This window comes from Ambystoma mexicanum, chromosome 1q, assembly GCF_040938575.1.
Source record: "Ambystoma mexicanum isolate Mex_15411 chromosome 1q, UKY_AmexF1_1, whole genome shotgun sequence".
NCBI classification, from domain to species: Eukaryota; Metazoa; Chordata; class Amphibia; order Caudata; family Ambystomatidae; genus Ambystoma; species Ambystoma mexicanum.
Genome location: NC_090922.1, coordinates 1552478259 through 1552500808, shown reverse-complemented (window position 1 = coordinate 1552500808; position 22550 = coordinate 1552478259). Strand labels below are relative to the sequence as shown.

The following is a 22550-nucleotide window of genomic DNA, read 5'->3' as shown; positions in this document are numbered from 1 at the left end:
GCCTAGTAGTGAGCACACTGGGAGACGTGACAGAGCCCTCCCCCAAGGGCCCACGACCCCGTGGGCAGGAAGGATGGTCCCGATGGAAACGAGCCACCAGTCTAGGGGCATTAACATCCCAGGAAAAAACCCAAGAGCGCTCCTCAGGACCGTAACCCAACCAGTCCACGAGGTATTGTAGCCGACCCCGTCTAAGACGAGAGCCCAAAATGGCACTGACCTCAAAGACATCTGGAGAGGAGACCGAGACAGGGGCAGAAGGAGTGACGATACGTGTGGGGGAAATGTAAGCATTGAGCAGGGAGACATGGAATACCGGGTGTATACGCCATGTTGATGGGATCAAAAGACGTAGGGCCACAGGGTTTAGGACCTTGACAACCCTGTACGGGCCAACAAATCGAGGCAACAACTTCCGGCAACCAGGGATGTGCAAATGGCGGGTCGACAACCAAACACGGTCACCCATATGGTAGTCAGGGGCTGCCACCTGTTTCCGGTCTGCCTTCGCCTTCATAGACACTTGGGCCTCACGTAAATGGATAAGAGTCTGGTCATGAACCGAAGCAAGGTAGCGGGCACAGGCCGTAGCAGCAGGGGCAGCAGAGGAGTCGAAATCAGGGAAAGGAAGGGTTCGGGGGTGCTGGCCGCATAAAGCATAGAAAGGAGAAAAGCCCGTGGAGGAATGCTGAGAGTTATTGTATGCAAACTCAGCGAGGTGGAGAAGGTTCAGCCAGGTATCTTGGAACTGACGGGTCAGGCAGCGCAAGTATTGTTCTAGGGTCTGGTTAACCCTCTCCATCTGCCCATCGCTCTCCGGGTGGTAAGCGAAGGAGTAGCGGGCGTCAATACCAAGGAGCTTAGTGAGGGCTTGCCAAAAACGTGAGGTGAATTGTGAGCCACGATCCGAAACCAGGATCTGTAGCAAACCAAAAAGACAAAACACTGATTTGAAGAATAATCGGGCCAATGTAGGGGCAGAATAAAACGGGCCATCTTGGTGTACGAGTCAACGACTACCCAGATTGTGTCACAGCCCTGTCTGCGAGGTAGATCCGTGACTAGATCCATAGAAACAGTGTGCCAGGGTCTGGGGGGAAGAGGCAAAGGTTGGAGTAGACCTAGTGGCCGACCACGGCATGTCTTGCACTGAGCACATATGGAGCAGGAGTTCACGTAGCTTTCCACATCGCGCCGCATCGATGGCCACCAGCTGTCAGGATGTTCACCCTCACCACCCTTCTCCTCACCTGTGGCTTCCTCTTATTTGTCCTTGGAGTGCTTGGAGGGTCTTCGGGGAGTCCTGGTATCTTCCTTTGTAGACTTGTCTCTGGACCTCCTGTCATGCAAGTAGGGCCTGGCTCCCTCGGAGGCCACCGCGACAGGAAGTGGGACCTGTATTGGGGGGCCCCGAGGAGCCAAGGCCCCGCGACAGGGAAAAGACCGATGGACGGTAAAAAACCCTGTGTAGTCTTCCTGAGATTGTACTGAATATTAGACTCTCCATTAGCGGATGTGGTAGTGAGTGATCCGGAGTGAACCTAGGAAATTGTGGGTCAGGTAAGTTCGTTCTGTCCACCAATATGAAGATGGCTTGAGGAAAAGAAGGCAGGATCCGATCCGTGGAGACTTGGCCGGATACAAGGTAAGTAGCAATGAGGAGCGATGCGGGAGGAAAGAGAAGAGGGATAGAGCCCGGAACGGGGAAACGGTCCGAGCAGAGAGGGAAAGGTAGGAAAAGGGGGAGAAACAGTTAAAGTCCCTACTTACCAGAAACGGTTGGATCCACGAAAGGCACAGGGAGGAACACGTAGATACGTGAGGATGGCGCCGGGCCGCTAGTACGAGTGGCAAGATGCCGAAAGCAAAGGAAAAGACTGGGAAGGCGTAATGGACGAGAGCCGTGAAAGGACTAAGGAAGTAGGGAAAAGCAAAGTTAAGCGGAGAGTAAAGGCAAGCGGATAGGAGTAAACACTGCAGGAGGCACTGAAGGAGCTAAAACGGAGTATTAGCCGAGCACTGGTATGACGGGAAAAATAACACAGATACAACGCACCGAGAGGTGGGTGGGGCTTGCTTAAATAACAAAGGCAGCCATATTGGATGAGGACTGGACTGCTAACTGAAGGTTCTCCGCGGCGAAAACTTTCACTTCTGCCATAGCTTCCAGGGATGGATCCTGACACCAGCACCAGCGCTTTAGTAGCTCCAGGGCACATAGTTGTCCAGGGTTACCATTGATGGCGGCATCGTGGGACCAAGCAAGCGCCTGATTGCGTACATCACTTGTGGGGAGAAAGAGTTTCCCGTGAATAAATGGTAACCCTTCCTGAAGTACCAAGTCCCAATCTGCCAACGCATTTGGATGTTGTGAAACCCACTGCCTAATGATGGATAGTATGGGTAGGGATGGTGTGCATAAACAGACTACGTGACCCTGTTAGGGAGAATTCTCTGCTTAGGCTGAATTTCCTAACCTAGTGAGTCCCCCAGCAGCGTTGCTGGATTTCTGGAGTTTGTTTTTTCCATCCTGCCAAGAGTGAGACTCTTTTTCTCCCACTCTTGGACATGAATGTGGTTAATTCCTTTGAATGTCAATGTGTTCTATGGGCTATGGGGTCTTTTACTCCATAGGGTCTCATGTGTTTTGCTATGTGTGTTACACCGCACCCTATGTGCCGTAACACTGGGGCGTCCTAGAGGATCCCCACCATAGACTCCATACCCGGGGACTGACTACTGTCTCCCCGGGCATGTAAAGTCACCATTGGCTTTACTAGACCTAAATTTACTAACAGAACTAGTACAAACCATCCTATTGTGGACGTACTAGTAGGGGTAATTCGATTACCCCTGGGTCTGTTATTCGAGGGGGCACTGCCCCGTCCTCCCTCGTCGAGTTTTGGCTGGTGGCAGTGGAAACTACTTGTTATATTCGACCCTGAATATAACTCTATGGGATTCTTCCCATTGTTAGAGGTTAATACTTTTTCTCGTTAATCTCTAACATACCACCGGTTTATTTATCTTAAATAAATCTATCGGTTGGTGTTTTCTGCCAGAACTTGGTTTTTAAAATGGCGTCTGTGTTCCTCTCTGTGACTCCTAAACCAAAGGTTGAGCCCTTTGTTCCACTTTTGGCGGGCTTCTGCACGGAGGCCCTCCAAAGTGGTGCCATTCTGTCTGGGTACCACAGGGGGTGTGGGAGGGGGTTTAGGCACCCTGGACTGAGTTGCCATGCCAACTCAAGTCGCACTCTGGTGTGATTGGCCCAAGTGGTGAGCCGCCCCGCTCACCACTTAGCGTGTTTTGATTGACAGCTAGGCTGAATGAATGGGGGTTTTCTGCATAAAAGCAGGGCTTTTGGGACTGGATCTTCAGAAGTCGCCACAGGACCTAAGAATCCGACGAGGGTAAAGCTGAGCCGACCTGCAACGACGACACCTCCGGTGGAGCCCTGCTGAACCTTCTCACCACTTCCCGATGACAGAGGAGATCTCCCCGCCGGAGAGTCTTCTTCCCCTGACTGGTGGGCACAACCAGTCCCCTTTGCTTTTTCTTCGCTTCCAGGGCGTAGTGGTCGAATTGCCCATGCTGAACACCCCGGCAACCGGATAGCCACTAACCCGTACTGCGACCAAAAGGTGGTGCCTTGTGACGGAGCACTCCGCGGCTGGTCTCTTCCCTGGTGGTGCAACGATCTTCAACTTTCCTTCGACAAAGAGAGCATCTCTTCTCTTGGCAAAGCCCCGACTTGTATCCACCACCAGGAATAACTGCCCCCGCCGGAGCTGTCTCTCCACATACAAGGTACCGTGTCCGCCTGGCTTCCCTTTTTGACGGTTAGCGTGAGGTGTCTTAATCCTCGCCTCTCCATTGGGTTGCCTCCAAGCATTCTTAACTTTCTGTTCTGAACTGGTCCAATCTTTCCATAACAATTTGCGACAAAGACTTGAAGTGCATTTCCACTGTGATACTTTTTGGGACATATCGCATTGCCTCTCTCCGAGTGGGCCTGGCCTCTGAACTTTACGATCTACAGTAGACCCTGCATTACTTGCCTTGCATTTGTTCGTAAACGTGTTGGTACCGAGTTGATTTCATACCCTGCCTTTTCTCTCCCGTCCTAACGAATACTAGAGTGCCATCTAGGTTAAAGCATTCACCTCTGTCTGCAAATAAGTGGTGCCGTTGCACCTAGACTTGTCGAACTATTGTTAGAGGGATTGATTTACTTATAGTAATTGTGATTGAAGTTGTTTACCGTATTAGTGCCAGAGTGTTTTTCATGGATGTGTTGTTATAAATAAATACCTATATATCTTTACACCCAAGCTCTGTTCCGTGTTTGTTTGTTCTACTGTGTAAATTGCCCTATTTTGTATACTCCACATACTGCCTAACTCTTCTTGAGGGAAGTCTGACTGCTCAGCCACAGCTACCAAGTGAATCTGTGTGGTACACACTGCTACCAAGTGGGTTTACTGCCAAACACCTGTAGTCCTTAATCTTTTGCAGTGGTCCCAGAGGGAACTGCACAGGTTTCCGCCTAACACTGGTGTACAGCGGTGGGATTTGTATCGAGTATACAGTTTAGAGTGCTTTTCAACACTTTAGGATAACTAACCACAAAGCTTAGCACTAAAAAGCAACTTTCAAAAACATGTCTATTATGGAAGTTTACAGTCAAGAGTCCTTGTCAGGTGAAAATACTGAGAGTTTGAGAGCTATCTGTAGACAAGAGAATCTTTCTGTAAGAGGCAAAAAAGTAGAACTGATAGCGAGATTGCTGGAAAACCAAAGTCTGGGTACCGGTTCAGAGGAACCAACTTCTCCAGCAGATGTAGATAACAGTGATGGTATTGATCTGAATCAAAGTCTTGATAATGAGTCAGAAGAGGAAAGTGAACCTAATGAAGTTAGCCACTCTGAGCCTCTGTCTGCCTTACCTACTGTACCTACGGGCCCATACCAGGTCCCACATGTAACCCTTCTTATTTTGAACTAGAAAAAATGAAGCTCGAGTTAGAATGCAAGCGTTTTTTAGCCCAATCTGAAAGAAACCAAGAACTAGAGTTCAGACGGATGAATGCCCAGGCTGAGCAGAAGCAAGCTGAGTTGAGACTCAGAGAAATAGAACTTAATCATGAGCTAGAGATGAAAAAGTTGTCTGTGGAAAATGCTTCTCTCTCCTCTGGTTCCTCTAGAAGCTCCAGTCCCAAAAGACCCCGGATGCCGAAGGAATTAGTGGGTATGTATGATCCGAGATTGGATGTGTTGGATTGGTTAAAACTGTTTGAATATAATCATGGGCTCCAGGACATCACAGGGAATGAGTTACTTCCCTGGTTGTTCTCTAGGCGTCCACCTGTTGCGACTGATGTGGTAATGGAGTTGGGGGGGTGGATAAGAAGGATTACGAAAGTGTGAAACTAGCTTTGATAGCTAGATTCGGGAAGACCCCTTCCCAGTATCTTAAGAGGTTTAGAACCCTCAAAAAGCATGATGGTACCCCTTGGGCTACCTGGGTGAGTGAAGGGTTGAAAAACTTAGAGGGATGGATTAAGGGTTACAAAGTGAACACTTATGAGGGTATGAAGAATCTTTTTATGTTGGAGTCTATTTATGATGCCTGTTCTCCGGAGATCAGACAGCACTTGGCTGATTCGAAGGAGTTGGATTCCAGAAAGCTAGCTAAGGCTGCTGACTTGTGGGTTGCTAACAGGGCTACTCATAAGGATTCTGGGGAACTCAGAAAAAGGATGAGGGAAAACAGCCTAAAAAAGACTCAAAAGAGAATTCGAATAACTCAAATTCCAAAGAGGGCCCCAAACAAAACCAGAAGGGTAAGCCACAAGGAAAACCACAGCAGAATAGTGTGTCTTCTGGTGCCAAACCGGAAGGAGGTCAGAACAAGCCACCATTCCAGAGAGCATTTGGAACATGCTATCTCTGTGGGGCAACTGACCATATCAAAGGAGATCCAAAATGTAAGGGTAAACCTACTGGGATCAGCACGGTCTCCTTAGCCTTCACTCCTGAGGAGGAAGTCCAAATGACTAGTGCTCACTTTGAAGTCTTTGCTGAAGAACCTTGGGTTATTCATGCAAGTTTATCAGTAGAGTCAATGGACCTGGTTAGTAATCAGAATAGGAGTGTGTATGACTCTATCCCAGAAAACTCTAAATGTTATTGGGCCTCATTACAACTCAGGCGGTAAGGGTTTTACGGCGGCGTAAACAGCGCCGATCCTTACCGCCTGAGTACGAGGTCCCTTAGCGCCATGGCGGACTTAACACCTCCTTTTAGCAGGTGTTAAAATCCATGGCGCTAAGGGACCATGGAGTTAATTACGCCACCGTAATTTGCGGTGGCGTAATTAACGCCTTCCCCACTCCCATTATGCCCTATGGGGCAAAATGGGAATGGGGAAGGGAAAATGGGAAAATGGGGATTTACCGCCCCGCCAAGGTTGGAATGGGGCGGTATGTCCGCCTACCACCATGGCGTAAACATAGTTTACGCCATGGTGGTAAAGTCACGGCCCAGGCGGTAACTTACCGCCTGGGTCGTAATGAGGCCCATTATGTGGACAGTGTTCTTGTCAATGGCCAGAATACTCCTGCCAGGCGAGACTCTGGGGCCAGCAGAACAGTAGTGGACGAAAGCTTTTTCAGGCCTGAGGATGTTGCTAAGGCACCCAAAGGTCCCACTAAGATGTCTGGAGGCCCTGTCCAAATGGTTCCAATTCTACCAGCCCTCATTCAGTGTAATGACATGACAGTGTTGATTCCTGTCAGTGTTCAGACTGAGGTGCCTGGGAGAGTCCTGTTGGGGAATGATCTAAATACTCTAGGAGTAGTATCCAGTACCCCCAGGCCTCCCAGTATGGATACCCAGAACCGAACCAAATTGGCTAGAGAGGCCACCTTAAGGAACCCCTCTAAGCCTGTGGGAACCTCTACTGAGAACCCCACTACAAGCCCTGGTGTTGGTAAGTTGACCTCTGACCCAGGCACATTTCAGGCTAACATGTTAGGGAAATGGGAGCCCCAACCAAGCTCCATCATTGTTCCCCCATTTATAGAGTCTGTGACTCCCCCTGCTTCTGAGGAGGAGGTGGATAGACCTGCTGGTACCCTAACTAGGCCTAAGAGAACTGGTAATTCTCAGTGCTGGTGGAAAACCAGAAAAGAAAAGTCTAAGGCCAAAAACCTTCAGACTGTTGGACCTTCCACCGAAAGACTCCAACCCAATTCCTAGACTTAAGGGGGAAACTCCGAAAGTAGGTAGAGGCAGATCTAAGAGGGAGGAGAAGCATGCACCATGCTTATCTCCATCCCCTCCAACCAAGAGGCCTAAAACGCCACCTTCTCTCAACCGAGAGGTAGGGAAGACCTCTGGAGGCCCCTCTAGATCTAAGGAGTTTCTTTATAAGGACTCCTTGAAAAAGCCTATCATAGGTTCAGTAGTTGTATCAACCTCTGAGGGACTGGTCAACCGGATCCCCTATAAAATTAAAAAGACTGATGTTCCTAGGAAGGTTTGTAGGTCATATAGCTTACAAAGGAAAACCTTTGAAACCCTGGAGCACAAGTCAGGGTGTCACCACCAAAATGCTGATGGTCTCTCTAGGATGTATGTCATCGACTAGGGGTATGAGATTCATCCAGGAGTGGATTAAATCCTCCTGTCCCTTAGTCTGGGGGGGGTGAGTGTTAGGGGGAATTCTCTGTTTAGGCTGAGTTTCCTAACCTAGTGAGTCCCCCAGCAGCTTTGCTGGATTTCTGGAGTTTGTTTTTTCCATCCTGCCAAGAGTGAGACTCTTTTTCTCCCACTCTTGGATATGAATGTGGTTAATTCCTTTGAATGTCAATGTGTTCTATGGGGTCTTTTACTCCATAGGGTCTCATATGTTTTTCTGTGTGTGTTACACCGCAACCTCTGTGCCGTAACACTGGGGCGTCCTAGAGGATCCCCACCATAGACTCCATACCCTGGAACTGACTACTGTCTCCCAGGGCATGTAAAGTCACCATTGGCTTTACTAGACCTAAATTTACTAACAGAACTAGTACAAACCATCCTATTGTGGACGTACTCGATTACCCCTGGGTCTGTTATTCGGAGGGGCACTGTCCCATCCCCCCTCGTCGAGTTTTGGCTGGTGGAAGTGGAAACTACTTGTTATATTCGACCCCAAATATAACTCTATCGGATTCTTCCCATTGTTGGAGGTTAATACTTTTTCTCGTTAATCTCTAACATACCACCGTTTTATTTATCTTAAATAAATCTATCGGTTGGTATTTTCTGCCAGAACTCGGTTTTTAAAATGGCGTCTGTGTTCGTCTCTGTGACTCCTAAACCAAAGGTTGAGCCCTTTGTCCCACTTTTGGCGGGCTTCTGCACAGAGGCCCTCCAAAGTGGTGCCATTCTGTCTGGGTACCACAGGGGATGTGGGAGGGGGTTTAGGCACCCTGGACTGAGTTGCCTTGCCAACTCAAGTCGCACTCTGGTGTGATTGGCCCAAGTGGTGAGCCACCCTGCTCACCACTTAGCGTGTTTTGATTGACAGCTAGGCTGAATGAATGGGGGTTTTCTGCATAAAAGCGGGGCTTTTGGGACTGGATCTTCAGAAGTCGCCACAGGACCTAAGAATCCGACGAGGGTAAAGCTGAGCCGACCTGCAACGACGACACCTCCGGTGGAGCCCTGCTGAACCTTCTCACCACTTCCCGATGACAGAGGAGATCTCCCCGCCGGAGAGTCTTCTTCCTCTGACTGGTGGGCACAACCAGTCCCCTTTTCTTTTTCTTCGCTTCCAGGGCGTAGTGGTCGAATTGCCCGTGCTGAGCACCCCGGCAACCGGATAGCCACTAACCCCTACCGTGACCAAAAGGTGGTGCCTTGTGATGGAGCACTCCGCGGCTGATCTCTTCCCTGGTGGTGCAACGATCTTCAGCTTTCCTTCGACGACAAGAGCATCTCTTCTCTTGGCAAAGCCCCGACTTGCATCCACCACCAGGAACAACTGCCCCCGCCGGAGCTGTCTCTCCACATACAAGGTACCGTGTCCGCCTGGCTTCCCTTTTTGACGGTTAGCATGAGGTGTCTTAATCCTCGCCTCTCTATTGAGTCGCCTCCAAGCTTTCTTAACTTTCTGTTCTAAACTGGTCCAATCTTTCGATAACAATTTGCGACAAAGACTTGAAGTGCATTTCCACTGTGATACTTTTTGGGACATATCGCCTTGCCTCTCTCCGAGAGGGCCTGGCCTCTGACCTTTGCGATCTACAGTAGACCCTGCCTTACTTGCCTTGCATTTGTTTGTAAAAGTGTTGGTACCGAGTTGATTTCATACCCTGCCTTTTCTCTCCCGTCCTAACGAATACTAGAGTGACATCTAGGTTAAAGCATTCACCTCTGTCTGCAAATAAGTGGCGCCGTTGAACCTAGACTTGTCGAACTATTGTTAGAGGGATTGATTTACTTATAGTAATTGTGATTGAAGTTGTTTACCGAATTAGTGCCAGAGTGTTTTCATAGATGTGTTGTTATAAATAAATACCTATATATCTTTACACCCAAGCTCTGTTCCGTGTTTGTTTGTTCTACTGTGTAAATTGCCCTATTTTGTATACTCCACATACTGCCTAACTCTTCTTGAGGGAAGTCTGACTGCTCAGCCACAGCTACCAAGTGAATCTGTGTGGTACAGACTGCTACCAAGTGGGTTTACTGCCAAACACCTGTAGTCCTAAATCTTTTGCAGTGGTCCCAGAGGGAACTGCACAGGTTTCCGCCTAACAGACCCTTCCCTAATAGTGTATAGGGATACAAAGACAGGGATTCCCCCCCAGGAGAACGAGTAAGCGCATCCGCCTTGCCGTGGATAGTCCCCGGCCTATGTTTCACTACAAAATCATATGCAGCGAAGAAGAGATGCCAGCATACCTGTCTGCTATTTACACATTTGAGGGAGGCCAGGTCTTGGAGGTTCTTGTGATCAGTGTAAACCACGGTCTGATGTTTTGCCCCTATAAGGTGATGTCGCCATGTTTGCAAAGCATCTTTAATGGCCAGCAATTCTTTTCCGGTAACCGTGTAGTGATATTCGGAAGACGTGAACTTCCTTGAGTGGTAGGCTATGGGATGCAGTTGCCCCGTGGCTGAACAAGGTTGAGAGAGCACTGCACCTAATTCAAAGGAGGAAGCGTCGGCCTCCAGGACAAATGGAAGATCCGGGTCAGGGTGTTGAAGCACCGGGGTGGAAGTGAACCTGGACTTCAGGGCCTCAAAGGCCTTTTGATGCTCCGGTGTCCAACAGAACGGGGCAAGAGGACTGATCAAGGCGGTTAGTGGTGATACAATGGAGGAAAACCCAGCGATAAAGCGCTGATAAAAATTGGCAAACCCAAGAAAAGATTGTAACTGTTTAAGGTTGGTCGGGGCAGGCCACTCTATGATAGCGCAGACTTTCGAGTGGTTCATGGATAGGCCACCAGGTGTTATGTGAAAACCCAAAAAATCCACCTCTTTAGTGTGGAACTAGCATTATTCGGGTTTAGCGAATAAGGCATGATTCTTGAGGCGTGTTAATACTTCTTTAACATGGACGATATGTTCCTCCAAGGAGGAGGAAAACACCAGAATGTCGTCCAAGTAAGCCACTACGTATATGTCAAGAATATCACTGAACACCTTGTTGACAAATCGTTGGAACGTAGCTGGGGCGTTACATAAGCCGAAAGGCATCATAGTATATTCAAACAGGCCATGTTTGGAGCAGAACGCTGTTTTCCACTCGTCTCCCTGACGCATACGGACCAGGTTGTAAGCACCTCGGAGATCCAGTTTAGTAAAAATGGTTGCACGTGTCAGCTTGTCTAGTAGTGGGGAGATCAATGGAATGGGATGCCTGTTCTTTATAGTAATGGCATTCAGCTTTCTGTAATCCACACAAGGACGTAAGTCCCCTTCTTTTTTCGGTACGAAAAAGATGGGACTAGCAGCCGGAGAGCAGGAGGGTCGTAAGTGGCCTAATCGTAAGGCTTGTTGGATGTAATCCTTTAGGGCCTGTTCCTCTGATTGGGATAAGGAATATTTCCTGCCCCTTGGAATCACTGCATCAGGGACTAGATCAATGGGGCAATCATAGGGTCTGTGTGGTGGTAAACCTTCTGCCGTGGCCTTGTCAAACACAGTCAGGAATTCATGATAAACGGTGGGGATACCAGCCATTACAGCCCCTACAGTATGTGTTGAGGGTACACTTGGTATTGTCTCCTCTAGGTGGGAAGAGGCCATTGCCCCAAGAATACTGGCAGGAGAGGAGAGTGTCTCAGATTCTATCAGGCAGAAGTGTTGGCATATATCAGATTCAAAAGTGACTTGACCCGTACCCCAATTGATCAGCGGGTTGTGTTGTCTCAACCAGGGAATGCCCAGAATGACACCGAATTGTGGGGTGGTGATAAGATCGAATGACATAGTTTCCTTATGGGTGTCCTGGATTACCACCTCCATAGGAGCAGTTTGATGCATGATGGGACCGGAAGCAAGGGAGGTACCATCAACTGCTTACACTGGATCTGGGTGTTCCTTCTTAATCAAGGGTAAATTGAGATTGTGGGCCAATGCTATATCGATGAAGCAGCCAGTGGCCCCAGAATCGATCACTATGTGTACCTGGTGGGTAAGCTCCCTAGTAGGTTTCAATGAGGCTTGAACCACGATAGGTCTAATGGGACCGAAAACGGGTTCAGTGGGGGGCATGGAGGTGCTCGCCCGTACCCCCGCTCTTGGGGGCGAGCCTTCTGAAAACCCTGATTCTTATTTCTTGGGCGACGGGGCATTCTTTGACATAATGTCCGTTGATGCCACAGTAAAAACAAGAATTATCCGTTCTTCTACGTTCCCGTTCGGCCTGAGTGATGGGACTCCGAATCCCACCGATTTGCATGGGTTCAGGGGCCGCCAAAGCTGAAGATGTTTGTTTGGAAAAACCGACCTCTGCCTTACGCTCAGATCGGCGTGCATCTACTTGCAGGGTTAGGTCTACCAGTTCGGAAAAAACAGAGGGAAGGCCGGGACCACTGAGAGGGCATCTTTCATAGTATTACATAGCCCTTTGTAGTACACAATGGCTTTCTTCTCCTCCGGCCATGAGGTCTCTGCAGCAAGTTGGTTAAAACAAGTTATATATTCAATAAGTGTTTGTCTTCCTTGTGTGAGCTCTAGTAGTTCCAAATCTCGAGATTGTGCTTTATACCTGGTATCGAATACCTTAGCCATTTCCGTTACTAGAAGATCGAAATCATATAATGCTGCATGGTCGTTTTCCAGTAACGGGTTTGCCCAGGTAGCTGCCACGCCAGATAAATGGGAAAGAAGGAAGGCTGCCTTGGTGACGGAATCAGGGAAAGCCTGGGGTCGACATAGAAAATGTAGTTTACACTGATTCAAGAATGTGCAGTATTTTCTTGGATCACCTTGGAATCGCTCTGGGGCAGAAAGGGGAAATGAAGTAGGAAGTAGTACAGGAGTGGGAGTTGTGGACGGAGCAGGAGGAGACTGGGCTTGAGGAGCGTCTCCAATCTTGGCGTCAGCCGGGAAAGGGTGACGTGTGCTTTGCAAGCATCAAGACGGTGGTGGATTGCCGTTGTTGCAGCGACCATGTTGGTCCTAAGGGCCGCAACTGCCTGCATTAAGGCGGTCACGGGGTCACCGGCAGAGGGATCCATAATCAGGACGACCAGAAAGGGTTCTCAGGCTGTTCTGGTCTTGATGGTCGTGCCGATTATTGAATCCCTCCGTCCCCAAGTACCACACAGGCAGAATGACCAAATACTGTCTGTGCAATCTTTGCAGCCACAGGTGTAGTGAGCAGTCAACTGGAACCAGGAAACGCCGGAAGAACCCCTTTGACCACTGTAAGACAATAGACGGTTATCAAACTAATGCAATATGGACACAGCAATAAGGAACTGATTGTAACAAGGCTTACCTAGACGAGCTGTGAGCCAGGTCGTAATGCATTAGGGGCAACCAGCAGAGACAGTGGGCCGGGTTCCAGAGGGGCTTGGGTAGTAGTTCCACACCTGGGCAAGATGGCACAAGAGGAGTCCACAAAACACGTAATGGGGTCAGAAACCAGTTCAAAGCACAAGGTCCAAGCAAATGGGCAGTCCGTTTGATCAATCTGTGAAGTAGGTGCAGGGTCGAATATCTTTAGAGGCAAGCAAGAAGTGTTCCAGGGCAATGGTAACAGATGAAGCCAGGAAGAAGTAGAATATCCAAAAACAGTCCGTGGTCATAGAGCCGATGAATCCTTGATTAAAACAATAACGCCAAACAGTCCTTATGAGAAGCAGCTGAGAAGCGCTGCCACCGTGGCTTCCGGCGCTTTTGACTGTTAGTTGTAGTCACATGATGCAAAAACACGGAAGCGTGGGAAAGTCACGTGATGGCAGAGGATGAACGTGATTGGCAGCAGTTCACCTCACGTGACGCGTGAATAGCCGTGTTCCTCGGCGGTGCTGCAAGGCATACGGGAGTTTCCACGGGAGTTGCCAAGACAATGAAGGTCAGAAAACACCTGGAAAACCAGTCATCCTTCTCCAGTGTCGAGTGGAAGGCCGTGTTCTTGTTCCCCGATGTGCAGCGAGTGATGTGCCAGGTAAGTGCGGGCTGATGTTGGGTTGCCTAGTAGTGAGCACACTGGGAGACGTGACAGATGGCCTCCCAACTGTTCTCACTCTCCCCCACTAATCACCTCCGATATCCCCTTAGTAACCCCACCTTATGTTCGTAAAAGATGAGCTCTCCATCCTTCGTGTCTTGTAAGGGCGCGTAGATACCAGTTACTTCACTGGTTTGAAGGCGTTGGGAGAGTTCCGGTAAGTATTGACTCTGAAGTCCCTGGCAGGATTGGTAAGTATCAAGTTCAAAGAGTTCAATGTACCCGATGTTCACTCTTGTCCCCTTCCTTCCTTAAGTTGCAACTGAGTTTGTGAGAAGGTCTCGTAGCTGCTGCTGGCGTTCAGGTAAGAGTCTGTGTTATCCAACGCTGTCCGGTAACTATTCCATGCGTTAACGTGTTGTTTTTCTCCCTCTTTACAGATGCGGCATATGAAAATGTGGAGAGTTATGGAATAATACCGCCGGTGGTAAATCAGGTAAGTCTATGGTGGTAAGAGGTTGTATTTGTTGATTCCCTTGGCTCACCTTGTTTTTTCTTGTGTTCCTAGGTGCCGGATTACGGCAAAGAAATGATGGAGACAGTGCCGGATCGAAAGATGCTGTGAGAACTGGTGAGTATGGCGCCGTGCTGGAGCTGGCGAAGCAGCGCGTGCAGGACTGATGTACTTTCCAGGTCCAGAGATGAAATGGTTCCGGAATTAGGTGAGGAATTTGAAATAAGTTTGTTTTCTAACCTTGTCCTTTTCTTCTTCTTTATTCTAGGAGCTCCGGTTTCAAGGCGGGCGTGGCAGAAGACTGGATGCTGGTTGTAGGCACGGTGAGCGTCACGCTGCTGGATGCAGAATAACGTGAAGCATGTGCTGCTGTTCGGGTGTGGTTTAAATAGCCTCCAAAGTAGTTCCAGGTAAGAAGTTCCCTAGAGCTACGCCCGAGTAAAAAATGGTCCCTGTAACAAAATAGTCCCATCCAGGCCTCATGTAGGCTTGGACTCTTTTGCAGCATGGTCTGCATCAGGTAAGTAAAGTCTATGAGCCTGGCGCCTAAGGCGCCAGGACTGAACCCAGACAGCCCCTAGCCGGGGCTGCTGAGGTTTAAACAAATGTCTGGATGCCGGAGCTGAGGACCTTGGTCCTGATGCCCGGGGGTAGGCATCATGACACCAATTTATTAGACCACGTGTCCAAATAGAACGTGCCCTAGTATCACCAAACTTAGTAAGAGCGGTCATCATTAGTCAACGACCAGTCCCCCACACCACACCACATTAAACGTCGACAAACTACACTTACATACACTAGGCGACCTATTCTTCAAAGGGATATTCATAACACTGCAACAAGCCAAGGAGAGAGGCAGCACCACCTCCCTACACATATTTATATACTTCAGACTGCGCTATACTATCCAGGCTTTTTTTCCTTCATTCCCACAACAGCCACCAACGTGGCAATTACTTCACAGCGCGATACAAGCACATGGGAGGGAAGACTGGTCTCATCTATATACAAATCTCTCCTAACCGACACAGCACCGGAAAACACACGCACAAAAGAGAGGTGGGAAAAAGCTCTGCAGGCCCCTATCCCGGGAGGAAGAATGGGTGTACCTCCTATGACAGACTCAAAGAATTGCCTTGAATACACGCTTTAAAACTAATTCACTTTAACTATTTACACCAAACATAGTACACCCCAGCCAAAAGAAACAAACACCGACCAGAGGTGGAGGCTGTGAAGATACTGGTGGGGGGTGTCTGTACTTCTGCTCTCTATATGGTAGAGGAGAGGCACAGTGGACGCAAGCCAAGATTCTCAAGCGGTAGCAATGGACGAGCAATCAAGGCCTAGCTTCTCAGGAGGTGATGCGGGCTGGTTCTTAAGTACAGTGTAGTCCCCGAACCCCCACAAAGGAATGTCCACACACTGTATTACTGAAAAAACAGGGGTCGAATTCATGGAATTAATGTGCGCCGAATATTCCCGCGCAGAGGTGCCAAAACGTGCGATTCGCAGTAAAAGTGCGAAAATCACAGGGAAAGCAGCGCACATCGATTCATGGAAGTCCGTGCGTGAGAAAAACATTGGATGTGCGCACATCACAAAAGTAGGCTGAACACGGGGCGTAACACTAGGAATGGCGAACAACGCATGAAAATATGGGCGTCACGGGGGAAGTATAGGAGGCAAGTGCGCGGAACGCCCACACGCTCGCCTACAATCCGTATTCATGGAATCGAATAGGGCAAACCAGCGCACGGTCAAAGACGCGCACAGGGCCAAACAAGTATGCCACAAGAAAGCAGGCGGTAGCGTCCCTGCGCCTGAAGAAAATGTGCGCCAAAATGTGCGATAACAAAAAGCACCCATATACAGCCATGATGAATGGTCCATACAGTGGCCCTCTAGGACAAATGAGGTGCAAAGGGGTACCGACAAACACGGACACCCGCTGTGTGAAAAATAGCGTGTGCGTGTGTTCCTGGGTGCGTGGGAAGTTCCACACGCGATTGGCCTGGGTACGTGTACTTCGGGATGCGCGGGAAGTTCCACACGCGATTGGCCTGGGTACGTGTACTTCGGGGTGCGCGGGAAGTCCCACACGCGATTGGCCTGGGTACGTGTACTTCGGGGTGCGCGGGAAGTCCCACACGCGATTAGCCTGGGTACGTGTACTACGGGGTGCGTGGGAAGTTCCACACGTGATTAGCCTGGGTACGTGTGTTTCGGGGTGCACGGGAAGTTCCAAACGCGATTGGCCTGGGTACATGAACTTCGGGGTGCGCGGGAAGTTCCACACGCGATTGGCCTGGGTACGTGTACTTCGGGATGTGCGGGAAGTTCAACACGCGATTGGCCTGGGTACGTGTACTTCGGGGTGCGCGGGAAGTCCCACACGCGATTAGCCTGGGTACGTGTACTACGTGGTGCGCGGGAAGTTCCACACACGATTGGCCTGGGTACGTGTACTTCGGGATGCGCGGGAAGTTCCACACGCGATTGGCCTGGGTACGTGTACTTCGGGGTGCGCGGGAAGTCCCACACGCGATTAGCCTTGGTACGTGTACTACGGGGTGCGTGGGAAGTTCCACATGCGATTGGCCTGGGTACGTGTATTCCGAGGTACGCGGGAAGATTCACACGCGATTTCAGCAGTGTACGTGTATTTCGGTGGTGCCGGGGAATGCTACACGTGATTTGGCCGTGTAGGTCCTCCCAGGTGTTCCCTCTACACCCTCCTTGGCCCCTGCAGGTAGCCCACACCACAGGGGACTACCCTGCACCCCTGCTCATGTCCCACAGGCAACCCATCCACCATGGCCATGCCCCCCAGCCAACCCACATTTCACCTTGCACTACTGATCACAAACACATGTCTCCCACCACCCCCACCCCCACCCCCCAGCCACCAGGGGCAGCCTCCACCAGGCCCCCACTCATGTGTCCCACCCCCCCACCCCCCTGCCACCAGCAGGGGTGGTCACAGCAACAGCACCCCTGGCTGATGTGCAGGCAGCAAATGGCAGGGCACGTGGGCAGCAGGCAGTCAGGCAGCAGCAGATGTCAGTTGGGAGCGTGCTCGGTGCTCTGGGGGGCATTAATTCGGCCTTCTGGGCAGGAGCGTGGTCTTCCGTGTGCTTACGCGTGGCCAGCTTGATACGGAGTGATTTTGCACGTGGAAATCCTGCACGTCTGCATGTAAATCGAGGAAAGGCCCGAAGCGCGTATGCACGTCAGCACGCATATGTGATTTCATTGGACCAAAGGCCCTTAGCGCGTAAGCGCGTCTGTGACATGACGCGCGCACGGGTGTTTCTCTCATAGCACAGGTCGCCACGGAAGTGCCTGTGTGCAATCCTGTCCCTGATCCTGTCACTGCATCATCTTTCACCAGCAGGGATGCCTACGTCCAGACCCGTTTTCAGGCAGGGGATGAGCTCACAACAACTGGCCTTCCTCTGCCTGCGGACGTGGCTATCCGGGTCCGGGTTGAGTCTGTCCTGACTGGTGTGGCGTTGCGTCAACGGGCCATGCAAGGTGACCTGCAGTCTTTTCATGAGGAGACTGCACGTCATCTCGAATGGCTCGTTGACCGCGTCGGCCTACTGGGACAGGTCACCCAGGCCGGATTCCTCCGTTTGATGGGGCTTGCTACGACCCACTCCTCAACTGAACCCCCTTTGCGCCAGTCATGCTCCGTGCCATCTTCCCACCCATCAGTCACCTGGGTGCCCTGTGGTCCCTCGGAGCACGGGAAGAGGGCGCCTTACCAGGTCCTCTCTTGGATCAGTCTTCGACGGATTCGGCAGCTTTCATATCAGGTCAAAGCAAATGCAACAGCAAGTCTTCTTCTTCCAGCTGGGCGTTGAGGATCAGCAGTTCCAGTTACTCTTCAAGTGTAGACACAGCTTCTGAACAATTTCCAGTGGTGAGAGGTCCCCAGATATACTATCTTGTCTCTCATACACACTGCTGGGTCACTCTCAGCAGCCAATCATACAGAAGGGAATTCATGCAGTCAGTCAGCCAATCAGGCACACAGTGCATTCAGGCCATCCTCCTCCCTCTCAGACACTCACAACAAGGAATGTGGATTGGGACAAGTACCCAGCCATTCAACACTACACACTGCATTCAGGCCAGTTTTGGGCAGGGCTGTCTCAAGTCTTTGTCTCTCATACCAGAAGCTAGACAGCCACAACAAGAAGTACAAATTGGTCACACACTCCATTCACCCAGGTCCCACCCACAGGGTGTACCCACAACATACAGTCACTGGGAAGGCTCCAGCCAGTCTGGACTGGACTTCACAACAACACCATATATGGAACATCCACCCAACAGCCAGTCAGGGGGAAGGTACAGAGTCAGGGCTTCCCAGGACTTTGGGAAAACAAGGTAACCGGCAATAGAAAGCAACTGGCCACAGGGGCCATCTTGTTTTCTATGAGGAATCAAATGGTTCCAGTGGCAGGGCTTGGGTATCCCAAAATGGAGGATACTCAGAGCACCTGTCAAATTCAGCTGCTACCAGCCCATACCCTGCTCTGTGGGCCACCCACAGGTGCCCAAATACATACACTAGGGGCACAGGGTTGTACCCCCTCCCATGGGTGCCGTAAGGGTATCCCATGGGTCAGTTCACCAAACCAAAAGAGAGAGAGCTGCACTGCCAGGAGTCCCACATAAACTCCTGCGCGGAAAACACGACAGAACACACGATAAAAAGGCAGTAAAGGACAAGGATATGGCGGCCCTGTCCCTCCGATGCATTTCCAGCATCACAGAGGCAAAGTGTGATAGATGCGGAACACTAGCAGCCGACTTTCTCCATCTGGCCTGGAACTGCCCAGCAATAGCCCCGTTCTGGGCACAGTGGCATTACTTGGAATGACGAAACACCTAACACCCACGGCAAGGAAACTAGCAAATGTGCTGCTCATTCTAGCCCGTAGGAGAATTGCCATGTCATGGGGTCAGGGCCCAGTCCCGATATTAGCAAAATGGCAGAAAGACATAGGGCCTCATTACGACCCTGGCGGTAAGGGGTTAACGCCAGCGTTAGCTGCGCCGACCCCTTACCGCCAATTACGAGGTCCCTTAGCGCCATGGCGCTTTTAACACCTGCTTTTAGCAGGTGTTAAAATCCATGGCGCTAAGGGACCATGGAGTTAATTACGCCACCGTAATTTACGGTGGCGTAATTAACGCCTTCCCCACTCCCATTATGCCCTATGGGGCAAAAATGGGAATGGGGAAGGGTAAATGGGGATTGGGGACTTACCGCCCCGCCGACCTCGGAATGGGGCGGTAAGTCCGCCAACCACCATGGCGTAAACGTAGTTTACGCCATGGTGGTAAAGTCACGGCCCAGGCGGTAACTTACCGCCTGGGTCGTAATGAGGCCCATACTCTATTACCAAGACGTGGAGTATGAATTTATTAAGACATTGGGCCGTGACTTTACCACCATGGCGTAAACTACGTTTACGCCATGGTGGTTGGCGGACTTACCGCCCCATTCCAACCTTGGCGGGGCGGTAAGTCCCCAATCCCCATTTACCCTTCCCCATTCCCATTTTTGCCCCATAGGGCATAATGGGAGTGGGGAAGGCGTTAATTACGCCACCGTAAATTACGGTGGCGTAATTAACTCCATGGTCCCTTAGCGCCATGGATTTTAACACCTGCTAAAAGCAGGTGTTAAAAGCTACATGGCGCTAAGGGACCTCGTACTCAGGCGGTAAGGGTCGGCGCTGTTTACTGCGCCGTAAACCCCTTACCGCCTGAGTCGTAATGAGGCCCATTGCCTCTACATGCGCGCCCCCCAGACACTATGGGCCTGATCACGACTTTGATGGGGAGTTCGGCGGTAGGGCTAATACCGCCGGCGGTAAAACCGCCGGCGGTATTAGCCCTACCGCCGAACTCCCCGGCGCTATTAGCGCCAGATCACGAGTTCGGCGGTAACGTAATTCCCCATTACCCATTGAGACCATTCGGGAATGCCCCATTCCCCATTGGGCTCAATGGGGAAAATTCGCACTCTTACCGCCGGCGGATTTCCCGCCGGCGGTAATAGCGCGAATTTTCAGCGGATTTCCCCCCAGCTAAGAGCTGGGGTGAAATCCGCCAAAGTCCTGATTTGGCGGACCCTTAAATCCGGCGGTATTAGCGCTACCGCCGGATTTAAGGGTTACTGCCGAAGTCGTGATGAGGCCCTATGAGCTGGTGTGAAATCCACCGAGAATTCGCGCTCATACCGCCGGCGGGAAATCCGCCGGCGGTATGAGCGTGAAATTTCCCCATTGAGCCCAATGGGGAATGGGGCATTCCTGAATGGGCTCAATGGGGAATGGGGACTTCCAAGTCCGCCCAACTCGTGATCCCGCGCTATTAGCGCCGGGGGCTATGGTGGTCGCGCTAATAGCCCCCGCGCTAATACCGCCGGCGTTACCGCCGAGGTCATGATGAGGCCCTATGTCTGGGGCCCATACATAGCATACCTGATCTCCAGCAAGGGTGACTCCTCATCCTCCACAACCCCAAGGCAAGCAGACGACTAAGAAACAATACAAACCTGTACAAAACCAGGATACAGAGGCCAGCATACAGTAGCAGGGAGAAAAAGACTCCACACAGAATGAGGGCGGGAGGGATGGGTGGGATCCTGTGGGTTTACACCTGCGCAAGCTGACTGCCCCGCGGGTGGGCAGTCCAGTTCTTTCTTTGTAATGTTTTAACTAAAATGCATAAATAAAGTGTTAAAATAAAACCTTTCTTTGCTACACACAACATTGAGACACTTTTGCTTCCTACTCCACCTCTGAGCACAAGGAACATGAGCAAAGAAAGGGAAGAGGGGAGGTGGGTGTGAACCATGAGCAGAGAGGCAGACACACCTCACAGCAGGTACTTACCCTGGGGGGCGGGGACACCCTGTGCAGAGGAGGGGTGAGAGTATGAGGGGAGGTGTGGGCGGGGGCTGGGGGGCAGACACACCTCACAGCAGGTACTTACCCTGGGGGCGGGGGCTGGGGGCGCAGACACACCTCACAGCAGGTACTTACCCTGGGGACTGGAGGGGGAGGCAGCCACACCTCACAGCAGGTACTTACCCTGGCGGCTGGGGGGTGAGGCAACCACACCTCATAGCAGGTACTTACCCTGGGGGTAGGGGGGCACACCTCACAGCAGGTACTCACCCTCTGCAGCCCCTGAGCCTCACTTTTGCTGAACACGAGGACACAGCAATAAAGTATTCGGGACAGGGAGAGCAAACATTATCACGTGATTAATTAATGTACAATAAGAAAGGTCTGATTCTTGTACCCCGCCCCAAAATCCCCTCCCAGCAGAAGAGAAGAGTGTGCCACCCCTCACCTGCAGGGAATTATTCCATAATCACAGCCTCGGCCTCTGTGAAGCGCCTCCCATTGCAATATTCAGCATTTGGGGTACAAATGAGGTGGGGGGAGCGTCCCCCATCAGCAGAGCCTGGTGGAGCGACTGAAGGGGGCTGAGCTGCCGCCCAGGGTGCAGGGCCGAAGAACAGACATGCGCAGTACCGAGACACCGATCCCCAGAGCGTGCGCAGTACCGAGACATTGATCCAGAGAGCATGCGCATTGCGGAGATACTGATCTACAGACACGCGCAGTGACGAGTGACGGATCTAGAGAGCATGCGCTTAGTGGAGATATTTTATCCGAAGCATGCGCATTGCTGAGAGGCGGGGAGGCAGAGGCGGGAGCCCGTCCCCATCTGCTGCAAACTGAGGAACTGACATGCGCAGTGCGGAGAGACTGCGCCTGAGAGCGCGCGCGCACGAAGGCCTAACAGAAGGAGGCAGCGCACTGCCAGGATACTGAGCGGCCGCGCATGCGCAGAAAAGAGCGCAGAGGGAGCGGGAGAGCAGTGCCCCCTAGCCATATCCATAGGGAGATTCCCCCTAGGAATACATTGGGGCTTGAACGTCAAAAACAGATACATTTTTACTTAAAAGGTGGGAGTCGGGAGGGAGGGTTGGCATGTATGTCTTTGCACCACGTTTTCAGGACAACCATCTACATCTTTTCAGCAGGATATATGTTTTATTGACTGAAAAATGATTGTGATGGAAAACCTGCAACATTTCAATTCATGATATCAACCATCGCTTGTTTACAGCAGACATACAAAGGATTGTAACTCCATCTCCCCTGAAGAACCATTCGCACATTAGAATGGTGAAACACATGTCCAGAGAATAAATGAGAGTACTAATAGGTGTGATGTAACATCATTTATTTATTTATTTAGATTTATAATGCGCACTACAACCCGCAGGCAGGCATCGAGGCGCTATAT

At 50.8% G+C, this 22550-nt stretch overlaps 1 protein-coding gene across 1 annotated transcript in view; it reads right to left on the bottom strand.

Moving 5' to 3' along the window:
- The window catches only part of LOC138552196 (zinc finger protein 268-like), a 135382-nt gene extending 113644 nt beyond the window's left edge, over nt 1-21738 (bottom strand). Inside the window, exon 1 of the mRNA XM_069642520.1 lies at nt 21585-21738. The gene's annotated coding sequence lies outside the window, so the exon portion shown is untranslated. The remainder of the gene's footprint in view (nt 1-21584) is intronic.
- Between the last annotated feature and the right edge of the window lie 812 nt (nt 21739-22550).